Source organism: Coturnix japonica, chromosome 3 (assembly GCF_054131305.1).
Source record: "Coturnix japonica strain WE chromosome 3, WE-NBRP24, whole genome shotgun sequence".
Classification (NCBI taxonomy): domain Eukaryota; kingdom Metazoa; phylum Chordata; class Aves; order Galliformes; family Phasianidae; genus Coturnix; species Coturnix japonica.
The window spans coordinates 1,515,765-1,531,908 of record NC_140665.1 but is presented as its reverse complement, the minus strand read 5'-3'; positions in this window follow the sequence as shown (position 1 = coordinate 1,531,908).

Below are 16,144 nucleotides of genomic sequence, written 5' to 3'. Positions count from 1 at the left end.
GCTGCTCTAACTGCGCTATTCCTCGTTTTCTTCCTCTCTAAATTCTTTTTCTTGGTTTTCCTCCGATCTAGCCCCGCTTTTCTTGGTTTTCCTCCGCACTTATTCTGCTTTTCTTGGATTTCCTCCGCTCTAACTTCGCTTTTCTTGGTTTTCCTCCGCTCTAACCCCGCTTTTCTTGGTTTTCCTCTGCTCTAACCCCGCTTTTCTTGGTTTTCCTCCGATCTAACCCCGCATTTCTTGGTTTTCCTCCGCACTAACCCCGCTTTTCTTGGTTTTTCTCCACTCTAACACAGCTTTTCATGGTTTTTCTCTACTCTAACCATGCTTTTCTCGGATTTCTGCTACTCTAACCGCGCTTTTCCTCGTTTTCTTCCTCTCTCAATTCTTTTTCTTGGTTTTTCTCTGATCTAACCCCGCTTTTCTTGGTTTTCCTCCGCTCTAACCCCGCTTTTCTTGGTTTTCCTCCGCTCTAACCCTGATTTTCTTGGTTTTCCTCCGCTCTAACCCTGCTTTTCTTGGTTTTCCTCCGCTCTAACCCCGCTTTTCTTGGTTTTCCTCCGCTCTAACCCCGCTTTTCTTGGTTTTCCTCCGCACTAACCCCGCTTTTCTTGGTTTTTCTCCACTCTAACCCAGCGTTTCATGGTTTTTCTCCACTCTAACCATGCTTTTCTCGGATTTCTGCTGCTCTAACCGCGCTTTTCTTCGTTTTCCTCCGCTCTAACTTCGCTTTTCTTGGTTTTCCTCCGCTCTAACCCCGCTTTTCTTGGTTATCCTGTGCACTTATTCCGCTTTTCTTGGTTTTCCTCCGCTCTAACTTCGCTTTTCTTGGTTTTCGTCCGCTCTAACCCCGCTTTTCTTGGTTTTCCTCCGCTCTAACCCCGCTTTTCTTGGTTTTCCTCCGCTCTAACCCCGTTTTCTTGGTTTTTCTCCGCTCTAACCCCGCTTTTCTTGGTTTTCCTCCCTTCTATCCTCGCTTTTCTTGGTTTTTCTGCGCTCTAACCACGCTTTCCTTGGTTTTTCTGCGCTCTAACTCCGTTTCTCTTGGTTTTCCTCCGCTCTAACACCGCTTTTCTTGGTTTTCCTCCGCTCTAACCCCGCTTTTCTTGGTTTTCCTCCGCACTAACCCCGCTTTTCTTGGTTTTCCTCTGCTCTAACCCCGCTTTTCTTGGTTTTTCTCCACTCTTACCCAGCTTTTCTTGGTTTTTCTCCACTCTAACCATGCTTTTCTCGGATTTCTGCTGCTCCAACCACGCTTTTCTACGTTTTATTCCGTTCTAACTCTGCTTTACTTGGTTTTCCTCTGCTCTAACCCCGCTTTTCTTGGTTTTCCTTTGCTCTAACCCCGCTTCTCTTGGTTTTCCTTCGCTCTAACCCCGCTTTTCTTGGTTTTCCTCCGCACTAACCCTGCTTTTCTTGGTTTTTCTCCACTCTAACCAAGCTTTTCATGGTTTTTCTCCACTCTAACCATGCTTTTCTCGGATTTCTGCTGCTCTAACCGCGCTTTTCCTCGTTTTCTTAATCTCTAAATTCCTTTTCTTGGTTTTCCTTCGATCTAACCCCGCTTTTCTTGGTTTTCCTCCGCACTTATTCTGCCTTTCTTGGTTTTCCTTTGCTCTAACTTCGCTTTTCTTGGTTTTCCTCCGCTCTAACCCCGCTTTTCTTGGTTTTCCTCCGCTCTAACCCCGCTTTACTTGGTTTTCCTCCGCACTAACCCCGCTTTTCTTGGTTTTTCTCCGCTCTAACCCAGCTTTTCATGGTTTTTCTCTACTCTAACCATGCTTTTCTCGGATTTCTGCTGATCTTTACCGTGCTTTTCCTCGTTTTCTTCCTCTCTAAATTCTTTTTTTTTGGTTTTCCTCCGCTCTAACCCCGCTTTACTTCGTTTTCCTCCTCTCTAACCCCGCTTTTCTTGGTTTTCCTCCGCTCTAACCCCGCTTTACTTCGTTTTCCTTCGCTCTAACCCCGCTTTTCTTGGTTTTCCTCCGCTCTAACCCCGCTTTACTTCGTTTTCCTTCGCTCTAACCCCGCTTTTCTTGGTTTTCCTCCGCTCTAACCCCGCTTTACTTGGTTTTCCTTTGCTCTAACCTTGCTTTTCTTGGTTTTTCTCCGCTCTAATCCCGCTTTTCTTGGTTTTTCTCCGCTCTAACCCAGCTTTTGATCGTTTTTCTCCACTCTAGCCATGCTTTTCTCGGATTTCTGCTGCTCTAACCACGCTTTTCTTCGTTTTCTTCCATTCTAACTCTGCTTTACTTGGTTTTCCTTCGCTCTAACCTCGCTTTTCTTGGTTTTCCTCTGCTCTAAGCCCGCTTTTCTTGTTTTTCCTCCCTTCTATCCCCGCTTTTCTTGGTTTTCCTACGCTCTAACCCAGCTTTTCTTGGTTTTCCTCCGCACTAACCTCGCTTTTCTTGGTTTTCCTTTGCTCTAACCCTGTTTTACTTGGTTTTCCTCCACTCTAACCCCTTTATTCTTGGTTTTCCTCCTTTCTAACCCCTCTTTTCTTGGTTATCCTCCGCTCTAACCCCGGTTTTCTTGGATTTCCTCCGCTCTAACTTCGCTTTTCTTGGTTTTCCTCCGCACTAACCCCGCTTTTCTTAGTTTTTCTCCTCTCTAACCCAGCTTTTCATGGTTTTTCTCCACTCTAACCATGCTTTTCTCGGATTTCTGCTGCTCTAACCGCGCTTTTCCTCGTTTTCTTCCTCTCTCAATTCTTTTTCTTGGTTTTTCTCTGATCTAACCCCGCTTTTCTTAGTTTTCCTTTGCACTTATTCTGCTTTTCTTGGTTTTCCTCCACTCTAACTTCGCTTTTCTTGGTTTTCCTCCGCTCTAACCCCGCTTTACTTGGTTTTCCTCCGCACTAACCCCTTTTTTCTTGGTTTTCCTCTGCACTAACTCCGCTTTTCTTGGTTTTTTTCAGCTCTAACCCAGCTTTTCATCGTTTTTCTCCGCTCTAACCATGCTTTTCTCGGATTTCTGCTGCACCAACCACGCTTTTCTACGTTTTATTCCGTTCTAACTCTGCTTTACTTGGTTTTCCTCCGCTCTAACCCCGCTTTTCTTGGTTTTCCTTTGCTCTAACCCCGCTTTTCTTGGTTTTCCTCCACACTAACCCCGCTTTTCTTGGTTTTTCTCCACTCTAACCCAGCTTTTCATGGTTTTTTTCCACTCTAACCATGCTTTTCTCGGATTTCTGCTGCTCTAACTGCGCTATTCCTCGTTTTCTTCCTCTCTAAATTCTTTTTCTTGGTTTTCCTCCGATCTAGCCCCGCTTTTCTTGGTTTTCCTCCGCACTTATTCTGCTTTTCTTGCATTTCCTCCGCTCTAACTTCGCTTTTCTTGGTTTTCCTTTGCTCTAACCTCGCTTTTCTTGGTTTTCCTCCGCTCTAACCCCGCTTTTCTTGGTTTTCCTCCGATCTAACCCCGCATTTCTTGGTTTTCCTCCGCACTAACCCCGCTTTTCTTGGTTTTTCTCCACTCTAACACAGCTTTTCATGGTTTTTCTCTACTCTAACCATGCTTTTCTCGGATTTCTGCTGCTCTAACCGCGCTTTTCCTCGTTTTCTTCCTCTCTCAATTCTTTTTCTTGGTTTTTCTCTGATCTAACCCCGCTTTTCTTGGTTTTCCTCCGCTCTAACCCCGCTTTTCTTGGTTTTCCTCCGCTCTAACCCTGATTTTCTTGGTTTTCCTCCGCTCTAACCCTGCTTTTCTTGGTTTTCCTCCGCTCTAACCCCGCTTTTCTTGGTTTTCCTCCGCTCTCACTCCGCTTTTCTTGGTTTTCCTCCGCACTAACCCCGCTTTTCTTGGTTTTTCTCCACTCTAACCCAGCGTTTCATGGTTTTTCTCCACTCTAACCATGCTTTTCTCGGATTTCTGCTGCTCTAACCGCGCTTTTCTTCGTTTTCCTCCGCTCTAACTTCGCTTTTCTTGGTTTTCCTCCGCTCTAACCCCGCTTTTCTTGGTTATCCTGTGCACTTATTCCGCTTTTCTTGGTTTTCCTCCGCTCTAACTTCGCTTTCCTTGGTTTTCCTCCGCTCTAACCCCGCTTTTCTTGGTTTTCCTCCGCTCTAACCCCGCTTTTCTTGGTTTTCCTCCGCTCTAACCCCGTTTTCTTGGTTTTTCTCCGCTCTAACCCCGCTTTTCTTGGTTTACCTCCCTTCTATCCTCGCTTTTCTTGGTTTTTCTGCGCTCTAACCACGCTTTCCTTGGTTTTTCTGCGCTCTAACTCCGTTTCTCTTGGTTTTCCTCCGCTCTAACACCGCTTTTCTTGGTTTTCCTCCGCTCTAACCCCGCTTTTCTTGGTTTTCCTCCGCACTAACCCCGCTTTTCTTGGTTTTCCTCTGCTCTAACCCCGCTTTTCTTGGTTTTTCTCCACTCTTACCCAGCTTTTCTTGGTTTTTCTCCACTCTAACCATGCTTTTCTCGGATTTCTGCTGCTCCAACCACGCTTTTCTACGTTTTATTCCATTCTAACTCTGCTTTTCTTGGTTTTCCTCCGCTCTAACCCCGCTTTTCTTGGTTTTCCTCTGCTCTAACCCTGCTTTTCTTGGTTTTCCTACGCTATAACCACGATTTTCTTGGTTTTCCTACGATCTAACCCAGCTTTTCTTGGTTTTCCTCCGCACTAACTTCGGTTTTCTTGGTTTTCCTTTGCTCTAACTCTGCTTTTCTTGGTTTTCCTCCGCTCTAATTCCGCTTTTCTTGGTTTTCCTCCGCACTAACTGCGCTTTTCTTGGTTTTCCTCTACTCTATCCCAGCTTTTCTTGGTTTTCCTCCCTTCTGTCCTTGCTATTCTTGGTTTTTCTCCGCTCTAACCCCGTTTCTCTTCGTTTTCCTCTGCACTATCACCGCTTTTCTTGGTTTTCCTTTGCTCTAACCCCGGTTTTGTTGGTTTTCCTCCGCTCTAACACCTCTTATTTTGGTTTTCCTCAGCTCTAACCCCACTTTTCATGCTTTTCCTCCGCTCTAACCCCGCTTTTCTTTGTTTTCCTCCTTTCTAACCCTGCTTTTCTTGGTTTTCCTCCGCACTTATTCGGCTTTTCTTGGTTTTCCTCCGCTCTAACCCCACTTTACTTGGTTTTCCTCCGCTCTAACCCCGCTTTTCTTGGTTTTCCTTTGCTCTAACCCCGCTTTTCTTGGTTTTCCTCCGCACTAACCCCTCTTTTCTTGGTTTTCCTCCGCGCTAACCCCGCTTTTCTTAGTTTTTCTCCACTCTAAACCAGCTTTTCATGGTTTTTCTCCACTCTAACCATGCTTTTCTCAGATTTCTGCTGCTCTAACCGCGCTTTTCTTCGTTTTCTTCCTCTCTAAATTCTTTTTCTTGGTTTTCCTCCGATCTAACCCCGCTTTTCTTGGTTTTCCTTTGCACTTATTCTGCTTTTCTTGGTTTTCCTCCGCTCTAACTTCGCTTTTCTTGGTTTTCCTTCGCTCTAACCCCACTTTACTTGGTTTTCCTCCGCACTAACCCCTTTTTTCTTGGTTTTCCTCTGCACTAACCCCGCTTTTCTTGGTTTTCCTCCGATCTAACCCCGCTTTTCTTGGTTTTCCTCCGCACCTATTCTGCTTTTCTTGGTTTTCCTCCGCTCTAACTCTGCTTTTCTTGGTTTTCCTCCGCTCTAAACCCGCTTTACTTGGTTTTCCTCCGCTCTAACCCCGCTTTGCTTGGTTTTCCTCCTTTCTAACCCCGCTTTTCTTGGTTATCCTTTGCTCTATCCCAGCTTTTCTTGGTTTTCCTCCGCTCTAAACCAGCTTTTCATTGTTTTCCTTTTCTCTAACACTGCTTTTCTTGGTTTTTCTCATCTCTAACCCCGCTTTTCTTGGTTTTCCTCCGCTCTATCAACGTTTTTCTTGGTTTTTCTCCACTCTAACCCCGTTTCTCTTGGTTTTCCTCTGCTCTAACACCGCTTTTCCTGGTTTTCCTTTGCTCTAACCCTGCTTTTCTTGGTTTTCCTACGCTCTAACCCCGCTTTTCTTGGTTTTCCTCCGCACTAACCCCGCTTTTTTGGTTTTTCTCCACTCTAACCCAGCTTTTCATGGTTTTTCTTCACTCTAACCATGCTTTTCTCAGATTTCTGCTGCTCTAATCGCGCTTTTCTTCGTTTTCTTCCTCTAATTTTTTTTTCTTGGTTTTCCTCCGCTCTAACCTAGTTTTTCTTGGTTATCCTCCGCTCTAACCCCGCTTTTCTTGGTTTTCATCCGCTCTAACCCCGCTTTTCTTGGTTTTCCTCCTCTCTAACCCTGCTTTTCTGTGTTTTCCTCCGCTCTATCTTCACTTCTCTTGGATTTCCATTGCTCTAACCCCGATTTTCTTTGTTTTCCTTCACTCTAATCCCTCTTTTCTTGGTTTTCCTCCGCTCTAACCCCGCTTTTCTTGGTTTTCCTTTGCTCTAACCCCGCTTTTCTTGGTTTTCCTCCGCACTAACCCCTCTTTTCTTGGTTTTCCTCCGCGCTAACCCCGCTTTTCTTAGTTTTTCTCCACTCTAAACCAGCTTTTCATGGTTTTTCTCCACTCTAACCATGCTTTTCTCGGATTTCTGCTGCTCTAACCGCGCTTTTCTTCGTTTTCTTCCTCTCTAAATTCTTTTTCTTGGTTTTCCTCCGATCTAACCCCGCTTTTCTTGGTTTTCCTTTGCACTTATTCTGCTTTTCTTGGTTTTCCTCCGCTCTAACTTCGCTTTTCTTGGTTTTCCTTCGCTCTAACCCCACTTTACTTGGTTTTCCTCCGCACTAACCCCTTTTTTCTTGGTTTTCCTCTGCACTAACCCCGCTTTTCTTGGTTTTCCTCCGATCTAACCCCGCTTTTCTTGGTTTTCCTCCGCACCTATTCTGCTTTTCTTGGTTTTCCTCCGCTCTAACTCTGCTTTTCTTGGTTTTCCTCCGCTCTAAACCCGCTTTACTTGGTTTTCCTCCGCTCTAACCCCGCTTTGCTTGGTTTTCCTCCTTTCTAACCCCGCTTTTCTTGGTTATCCTTTGCTCTATCCCAGCTTTTCTTGGTTTTCCTCCGCTCTAAACCAGCTTTTCATTGTTTTCCTTTTCTCTAACACTGCTTTTCTTGGTTTTTCTCATCTCTAACCCCGCTTTTCTTGGTTTTCCTCCGCTCTATCAACGTTTTTCTTGGTTTTTCTCCACTCTAACCCCGTTTCTCTTGGTTTTCCTCTGCTCTAACACCGCTTTTCCTGGTTTTCCTTTGCTCTAACCCTGCTTTTCTTGGTTTTCCTACGCTCTAACCCCGCTTTTCTTGGTTTTCCTCCGCACTAACCCCGCTTTTTTGGTTTTTCTCCACTCTAACCCAGCTTTTCATGGTTTTTCTTCACTCTAACCATGCTTTTCTCAGATTTCTGCTGCTCTAATCGCGCTTTTCTTCGTTTTCTTCCTCTAATTTTTTTTTCTTGGTTTTCCTCCGCTCTAACCTAGTTTTTCTTGGTTATCCTCCGCTCTAACCCCGCTTTTCTTGGTTTTCATCCGCTCTAACCCCGCTTTTCTTGGTTTTCCTCCTCTCTAACCCTGCTTTTCTGTGTTTTCCTCCGCTCTATCTTCACTTCTCTTGGATTTCCATTGCTCTAACCCCGCTTTTCTTTGTTTTCCTTCACTCTAATCCCTCTTTTCTTGGTTTTTCTCCGCTCTAACCCAGCTTTTCATCGTTTTTCTCCACTCTAACCATGCTTTTCTCGGATTTCTGCTTCTCTAACACGCTTTTCGTCGTTTTCTTCCGTTCTAACTCTGCTTTACTTGGTTTTCCTCCGCTCTAACGCCGCTTTTCTTGGTTTTCCTCCGCTCTAACCCCGCTTTTCTTGGTTTTCCTCTGCTATAACCCCGCTTTTCATGGATTTCCTACGCTCTAACCCAGCTTTTCTTGGTTTTCCTCCGCTCTAACTTCGCTTTTCTTGGTTTTCCTTTGCTCTAACCCCACTTTTCTTGGTTTTCATCCGCTCTAACCCAGCTTTTCTTGGGTATCCTCCGCTCTAACCCCGCTTTTCTCGATTTTCCTCCGCTCTAACTTCACTTTTCTTGGTTTTCCATTGCTCTAACTCCGCTTTTCTTGGTTTTCCTTCGCTCTAATCCCGCTTTTCATGGTTTTTCTCCGCTCTAACCCAGCTTTGCATCGTTTTTCTCTACTCCAGCCATGCATTTCTCGGATTTCTGCTGCTCTAACCACGCTTTTCTTCGTTTTCTTCCGTTCTAACTCTGCTTTACTTGGTTTTCCTCCGCTCTAACCCCGCTTTTCTTGGTTTTCCACCGCTATAACCACGCTTTTCTTGGTTTTCCTACGCTCTAATCCCGCTTTTCTTGGTTTTTCTCCACTCTAACCCAGCTTTTCATCGTTTTTCTCCACTCTAGCCATGCTTTTCTCGGATTTCTGCTGCTCTAACACGCTTTTCTTCGTTTTCTTCCGTTCTAACTCTGCTTTACTTGGATTTCCTCCGCTCTAACCCCGCTTTTCTTGGTTTTCCTGCACTCTAACCCCGCTTTTCTTGGCTTTCCTCTGCTATAACCCCGCATTTCTTGGATTTCCTACGCTCTAACCCAGCTTTTCTTGGTTTTCCTCCGCTCTAACTTCGCTTTTCTTGGTTTTCCTTTGCTCTAAACCTGCTTTTCTTGGTTTTCCTCCGCTCTAACCCCGCTTTGCTTGGTTTTCCTCCTTTCTAACCCCGCTTTTCTTGGTTATCCTTTGCTCTATCCCAGCTTTTCTTGGTTTTCCTCCGCTCTAACCCCGCTTTTCTTGGTTTTCATCCTCTCTATCCCCGCTTTTCCTGGTTTTCCTCCGCTATAACCCTGCTTTTCTTGGTTTTCCTGCGCTCTAACCCAGCTTTTCTTGGTTTTCCTCCGCACTAACTTCGCTTTTCTTGGTTTTCCTCCGCTCTAATCCCGGTTTTCATGGTTTTTCTCGGCTCTAACCCAGCTTTTCATCGTTTTTCTCTACTCTAGCCATGCTTTTCTCGGATTTCTGCTGCTCTAACCACGCTTTTCTTCGTATTCTTCCGTTCTAACTCTGCTTTACTTGGTTTTCCTCCGCTCTAACCCCGCTTTTCTTGGTTTTCCTCCGCTATTACCCCGCTTTTCTTGGTTTTCCTACGCTCTAATCCCGCTTTTCTTGGTTTTCCTCCGCACTAACCCCGCTTTTCTTGGTTTTCCTCTGCACTAACCCCGCCTTTCTTGGTTTTTCTCCACTCTAACCCAGCTTTTCATGGTTTTTCTCCTCTCTAACCATGCTTTTCTCGGATTTCTTCTGCTCCAACCACGCTTTTCTACGTTTTATTCCGTTCTAACTCTGCTTTACTTGGTTTTCCTCCGCTCTAACCCCGCTTTTCTTGGTTTTCCTCTGCTCTAACCCTGCTTTTTATGGTTTTCCTACGCTATAACCCCGCTTTTCTTGGTTTTCCTACGCTCTAACCCAGCTTTTCTTTGTTTTCCTCCGCACTAACTTCGCTTTTCTTGGTTTTCCTTTGCTCTAACTCTGCTTTTCTTGGTTTTCCTCCGCTCTAATCCCACTTTTCTTTGTTTTCCTCCTTTCTAACGCCGCTTTTCTTGGTTTTCCTCTGCTCTATCCCAGCTTTTCTTGATTTTCCTCCCTTCTATCCCCGCTTTTCTTGGTTTTTCTCCGCTCTAAACCCGTTTCTCTTGTTTTTCCTCCGCTCTAACACCGCTTTTCTTGGTTTTCCTTTGCTCTAACCCCGCTTTTCTTGGTTTTCCTCCGTTCTAACCCAGCTTTTCTTGGTTTTCCTCAGCTCTAACCCCACTTTTCATGCTTTTCCTCCGCTCTAACCCCGTTTTTACTTGGTTTTCCTCCTTTCTAACCTTGCTTTTCTTGGTTTTCCTTTGCACTTATTCTGCTTTTCTTGGTTTTCCTCCGCTCTAACTCTGCTTTTCTTGGTTTTCCTCCGCTCTAACCCTGCTTTACTTGGTTTTCCTCCGCACTAACCCCTTTTTTCTTGGTTTTCCTCCACTCTAACCCCGCTTTTCTTGGTTTTTCTCCGCTCTAACCCAGCTTTACAACGATTTTCTCCACTCTAACCATGCTTTTCTCAGATTTCAGCTGCTCCAACCACGCTTTTCTATGTTTTATTCCGTTGTAACTTTGCTTTACTTGGTTTTCCTTTGCTCTAACCCCGCTTTTCTTCGTTTTCCTCTGCTCTAACCCCGCTTTTCTTGGTTTTCCTCCGCTATAACCCTGCTTTTCTTGGTTTTCCTACACTCTAACCCAGCTTTTCTTGGTTTTCCTCCGCACTAACTTCGCTTCTCTTTGTTTTCCTCCTTTCTAACCCCGCTTTTCTTGGTTTTCATCCGCTCTAACCCCGCTTTTCTTGGTCTTCCTCCGCTCTAACTTCACTATTCTTGGTATTCCATTGCTCTAACCCCGCCTTTCTTGGTTTTTCTCCGCTCCTACCCAGCTTTTCATCGTTTTTCTCCACTCTAGCCATGCTTTTCTCGGATTTCTGCTGCTCTAACCACGCTTTTCTTCGTTTTCTTCCATTCTAACTCAGCTTTACTTGGTTTTCCTCCGCTCTAACCTCGCTTTTCATGGTTTTCCTCTGCTCTAACCCCGCTTTTCTTGTTTTTCCTCCCTTCTATCCCCGCTTTTCTTGGTTTTCCTACGCTCTAACCCCGTTTTTCTTGGTTTTCCTCCGCACTAACTTCGCTTTTCTTCGTTTTCCTCTGCTCTAACCCAGCTTTTCTTGGTTTTCCTCCGCACTAACTTCGCTTTTCTTGGTTTTCCTCTGCTCTAACTCTGCTTTTCTTGGTTTTCCTCCGCTCTAATCCCGCTTTTCTTTGTTTTCCTCCTTTCTAACCCCGCTTTTCTTGGTTTTCCTCTGCTCAATCCCAGCTTTTCTTGGTTTTCCTACGCTCTAACCCAGCTTTTCTTTGTTTTCCTCCGCACTAACTTCGCTTTTCTTGGTTTTCCTTTGCTCTAACTCTGCTTTTCTTGGTTTTCCTCCGCTCTAATCCCGCTTTTCTTTGTTTTCCTCCTTTCTAACCCCGCTTTTCTTGGTTTTCCTCTGCACTATCCCAGCTTTTTTTGGTTTTCCTCCCTTCTATCCCCGCTTTTCTTGGTTTTTCTCCGCTCTAACGCCGTTTCTCTTGGTTTTCCTCCGCTCTAACACCGCTTTTCTTGGTTTTCCTTTGCTCTAACCCCGCTTTTCTTGGTTTTCCTCTGCTCTAACCCCGCATTTCTTCGTTTTCCTCCGCTCTAACCACGCTTTTCTTGGTTTTCCTCCGCTCTAACCCCGCTTTACTTCGTTTTCCTTCGCTCTAACCCCGCTTTTCTTGGTTTTCCTCCGCTCTAACCCCGCTTTTCTTGGTTTTCCTCTGCTCTAACCCCGTTTTTCTTGGTTTTCCTCCGCACTAACCTTGCTTTTCTTGGTTTTTCTCCACTCTAACCCAGCTTTTTTTGGTTTTTCTCCAATCTAACCATGCTTTTCTCGGATTTCTGCTGCTCTAACCGCGCTTTTCTTCGTTTTCCTCCTCTCTAACTTCTTTTTCTTGGTTTTCCTCAGCTCTAACCCCGCTTTTCTTGGTTATCCTTCGCACTTATTCCGCTTTTCTTGGTTTTCCTCCGCTCTAACTTCGCTTTTCTTGGTTTTCCTCCGCTCTAACCCCGCTTTTCTTGGTTTTCCTCCGCTCTAACCCCGCTTTTCTTGGTTTTCCTCCGCTCTAACCCCGTTTTCTTGGTTTTTCTCTGCTCTAACCCCGTTTCTCTTGGTTTTCCTCCGCTCTAACACCGCTTTTCTTGGTTTTCCTCCGCTCTAACCTTGCTTTTCTTGGTTTTCCTCCGCACTAACCCCGCTCTTCTTGGTTTTCCTCCGCACTAACCCTGCTTTTCTTGGTTTTTCTCCACTCTAACCCAGCTTTTCATGGTTTTTCTCCACTCTAACCATGCTTTTCTCGGATTTCTGCTGCTCCAACCACGCTTTTCTACGTTTTATTCCGTTCTAACTCTGCTTTACTTGGTTTTCCTCCGCTCTAACCCCGCTTTTCTTGGTTTTCCTCTGCTCTAACCCTGCTTTTTATGGTTTTCCTACGCTATAACCCCGCTTTTCTTGGTTTTCCTACGCTCTAACCCAGCTTTTCTTGGTTTTCCTCCGCACTAACTTCGCTTTTCTTGGTTTTCCTTTGCTCTAACTCTGCTTTTCTTGGTTTTCCTCCGCTCTAATCCCACTTTTCTTTGTTTTCCTCCTTTCTAACCCCGCTTTTCTTGGTTTTCCTCTGCTCTATCCCAGCTTTTCTTGGTTTTCCTCCCTTCTATCCCCGCTTTTCTTGGTTTTTCTCCGCTCTAAACCCGTTTCTCTTGTTTTTCCTCCGCTCTAACACCGCTTTTCTTGGTTTTCCTTTGCTCTAACCCCGCTTTTCTTGGTTTTCCTCCGCTCTAACCCAGCTTTTCTTGGTTTTCCTCAGCTCTAACCCCACTTTTCATGCTTTTCCTCCGCTCTAACCCCGTTTTTACTTGGTTTTCCTCCTTTCTAACCTTGCTTTTCTTGGTTTTCCTTTGCACTTATTCTGCTTTTCTTGGTTTTCCTCCGCTCTAACTCTGCTTTTCTTGGTTTTCCTCCGCTCTAACCCTGCTTTACTTGGTTTTCCTCCGCACTAACCCCTTTTTTCTTGGTTTTCCTACTTTCTAACCACGCTTTTCTTGGTTTTCCTCTGCTCTATCCCAGCTTTTCTTGGTTTTCCTACGCTCTAACCCAGCTTTTCTTTGTTTTCCTCCGCACTAACTTCGCTTTTCTTGGTTTTCCTTTGCTCTTACTCTGCTTTTCTTGGTTTTCCTCCGCTCTAATCCCGCTTTTCTTTGTTTTTTTCCTTTCTAACCCCGCTTTTCTTGGTTTTCCTCTGCTCTATCCCAGCTTTTCTTGGTTTTCCTCCCTTCTATCCCCGCTTTTCTTGGTTTTTCTCCGATCTAACGCCGTTTCTCTAGGTTTTCCTCCGCTCTAACACCGCTTTTCTTGCTTTTCCTCTGCTCTAACCCCGCATTTCTTCGTTTTCCTCCGCTCTAACCCCGCTTTTCTTGGTTTTCCTCCGCTCTAACCCCGCTTTACTTGGTTTTCCTCCGCTCTAACCCGGCTTATCTTGGTTTTCCTCCGCTCTAAAACCGCTTTTCTTGGTTTTCCTCCGCTCTATCCCCGCTTTTCTTGGTTTTCCTCCGCACTAACCTTGCTTTTCTTGGTTTTTCTCCACTCTAACCCAGCTTTTTTTGGTTTTTCTCCACTCTAACCATGCTTTTCTCGGATTTCTGCTGCTCTAACCGCGCTTTTCTTCGTTTTCCTCCTCTCTAACTTCTTTTTCTTGGTTTTCCTCAGCTCTAACCCCGCTTTTCTTGGTTATCCTCCGCACTTATTCCGCTTTTCTTGGTTTTCCTCCGCTCTAACTTCGCTTTTCTTGGTTTTCCTCCGCTCTAACCCCGCTTTTCTTGGTTTTCCTCCGCTCTAACCCCGCTTTTCTTGGTTTTCTTCCGCTCTAACCCCGTTTTCTTGGTTTTTCTCCGCTCTAACCCCGCTTTTCTTGGTTTTCCTCCTTTCTATCCTCGCTTTTCTTGGTTTTTCTGCGCTCTAACCCCGCTTTTCTTGGTTTTTCTCTGCTCTAACCCCGTTTCTCTTGGTTTTCCTCCGCTCTAACACCGCTTTTCTTGGTTTTCCTACGCTCTAACCTTGCTTTTCTTGGTTTTCCTCCGCACTAACCCCGCTCTTCTTGGTTTTCCTCCGCACTAACCCTGCTTTTCTTGGTTTTTCTCCACTCTAACCCAGCTTTTCATGGTTTTTCTCCACTCTAACCATGCTTTTCTCGGATTTCTGCTGCTCCAACCACGCTTTTCTACGTTTTATTCCGTTCTAACTCTGCTTTACTTGGTTTTCCTCCGCTCTAACCCCGCTTTTCTTGGTTTTCCTCTGCTCTAACCCTGGTTTTCTTGGTTTTCCTACGCTATAACCCCGCTTTTCTTGGTTTTCCTACGCTCTAACCCAGCTTTTCTTGGTTTTCCTCCGCTCTAACCCCGCTTTTCTTGGTTTTCCTCTGCTCTAACCCCGCTTTTCTTGGTTTTCCTCCGATCTAATCCCACTTTTCTTTGTTTTCCTCCTTTCCAACCCCGCTTTTCTTGGTTTTCCTCTGCTCTATCCCAGCTTTTCTTGGTTTTCCTCCCTTCTATCCCCGCTTTTCTTGGTTTTTCTCCGCTCTAAACCCGTTTCTCTTGTTTTTCCTCCGCTCTAACACCGCTTTTCTTGGTTTTCCTTTGCTCTAACCCCGCTTTTCTTGGTTTTCCTCCGCTCTAACCCAGCTTTTCTTGGTTTTCCTCAGCTCTAACCCCACTTTTCATGCTTTTCCTCCGCTCTAACCCCGTTTTTACTTGGTTTTCCTCCTTTCTAACCTTGCTTTTCTTGGTTTTCCTTTGCACTTCTTCTGCTTTTCTTGGTTTTCCTCCGCTCTAACTCTGCTTTTCTTGGTTTTCCTCCACTCTAACCCTGCTTTACTTGGTTTTCCTCCGCACTAACCCCTTTTTTCTTGGTTTTCCTCCACTCTAACCCCGCTTTTCTTGGTTTTTCTCCGCTCTAACCCAGCTTTTCAACGATTTTCTCCACTCTAACCATGCTTTTCTCAGATTTCTGCTGCTCCAACCACGCTTTTCTATGTTTTATTCCGTTGTAACTTTGCTTTACTTGGTTTTCCTCCGCTCTAACCCCGCTTTTCTTGGTTTTCCTCTGCTCTAACCCCGCTTTTCTTGGTTTTCCTCCGCTATAACCCTGCTTTTCTTGGTTTTCCTACACTCTAACCCAGCTTTTCTTGGTTTTCCTCCGCACTAACTTCGCTTTTCTTTGTTTTCCTCCTTTCTAACCCCGCTTTTCTTGGTTTTCCTCCGCTCTATCCCAGCTTTTCTTGGTTTTCCTCCGCTCTAACCCCGCTTTTCTTGGTTTTCATCCGCTCTAACCCCGCTTTTCTTGGTCTTCCTCCGCTCTAACTTCACTATTCTTGGTATTCCATTGCTCTAACCCCGCCTTTCTTGGTTTTTCTCCGCTCCTACCCAGCTTTTCATCGTTTTTCTCCACTCTAGCCATGCTTTTCTCGGATTTCTGCTGCTCTAACCACGCTTTTCTTCGTTTTCTTCCATTCTAACTCTGCTTTACTTGGTTTTCCTCCGCTCTAACCTCGCTTTTCTTGGTTTTCCTCTGCTCTAACCCCGCTTTTCTTGTTTTTCCTCCCTTCTATCCCCGCTTTTCTTGGTTTTCATTTGCTCTAACCCCGTTTTTCTTGGTTTTCCTCCGCACTAACTTCGCTTTTCTTGGTTTTCCTCTGCTCTAACCCAGCTTTTCTTGGTTTTCCTCCGCACTAACTTCGCTTTTCTTGGTTTTCCTTTGCTCTAACTCTGCTTTTCTTGGTTTTCCTCCGCTCTAATCCCGCTTTTCTTTGTTTTCCTCCTTTCTAACCACGCTTTTCTTGGTTTTCCTCTGCTCTATCCCAGCTTTTCTTGGTTTTCCTACGCTCTAACCCAGCTTTTCTTTGTTTTCCTCCGCACTAACTTCGCTTTTCTTGGTTTTCCTTTGCTCTAACTCTGCTTTTCTTGGTTTTCCTCCGCTCTAATCCCGCTTTTCTTTGTTTTCCTCCTTTCTAACCCCGCTTTTCTTGGTTTTCCTCTGCTCTATCCCAGCTTTTTTTGGTTTTCCTCCCTTCTATCCCCGCTTTTCTTGGTTTTTCTCCGCTCTAACGCCGTTTCTCTTGGTTTTCCTCCGCTCTAACACCGCTTTTCTTGGTTTTCCTTTGCTCTAACCCCGCTTTTCTTGGTTTTCCTCTGCTCTAACCCCGCTTTTCTTCGTTTTCCTCCGCTCTAACCACGCTTTTCTTGGTTTTCCTCCGCTCTAACCCTGCTTTACTTTGTTTTCCTCCGCTCTAACCCCGCTTATCTTGGTTTTCCTCCGCTCTAAACTTGCTTTTCTTGGTTTTCCTCCGCTCTAACCCCGCTTTTCTTGGTTTTCCTCCGCTCTAACCCCGCTTTTCTTGGTTTTCCTCCGCACTAACCTTGCTTTTCTTGGTTTTTCTCCATTCTAACCCAGCTTTTTTTGGTTTTTCTCCACTCTAACCATGCTTTTCTCGGATTTCTGCTGCTCTAACCGCGCTTTTCTTCGTTTTCCTCCTCTCTAACTTCTTTTTCTTGGTTTTCCTCAGCTCTAACCCC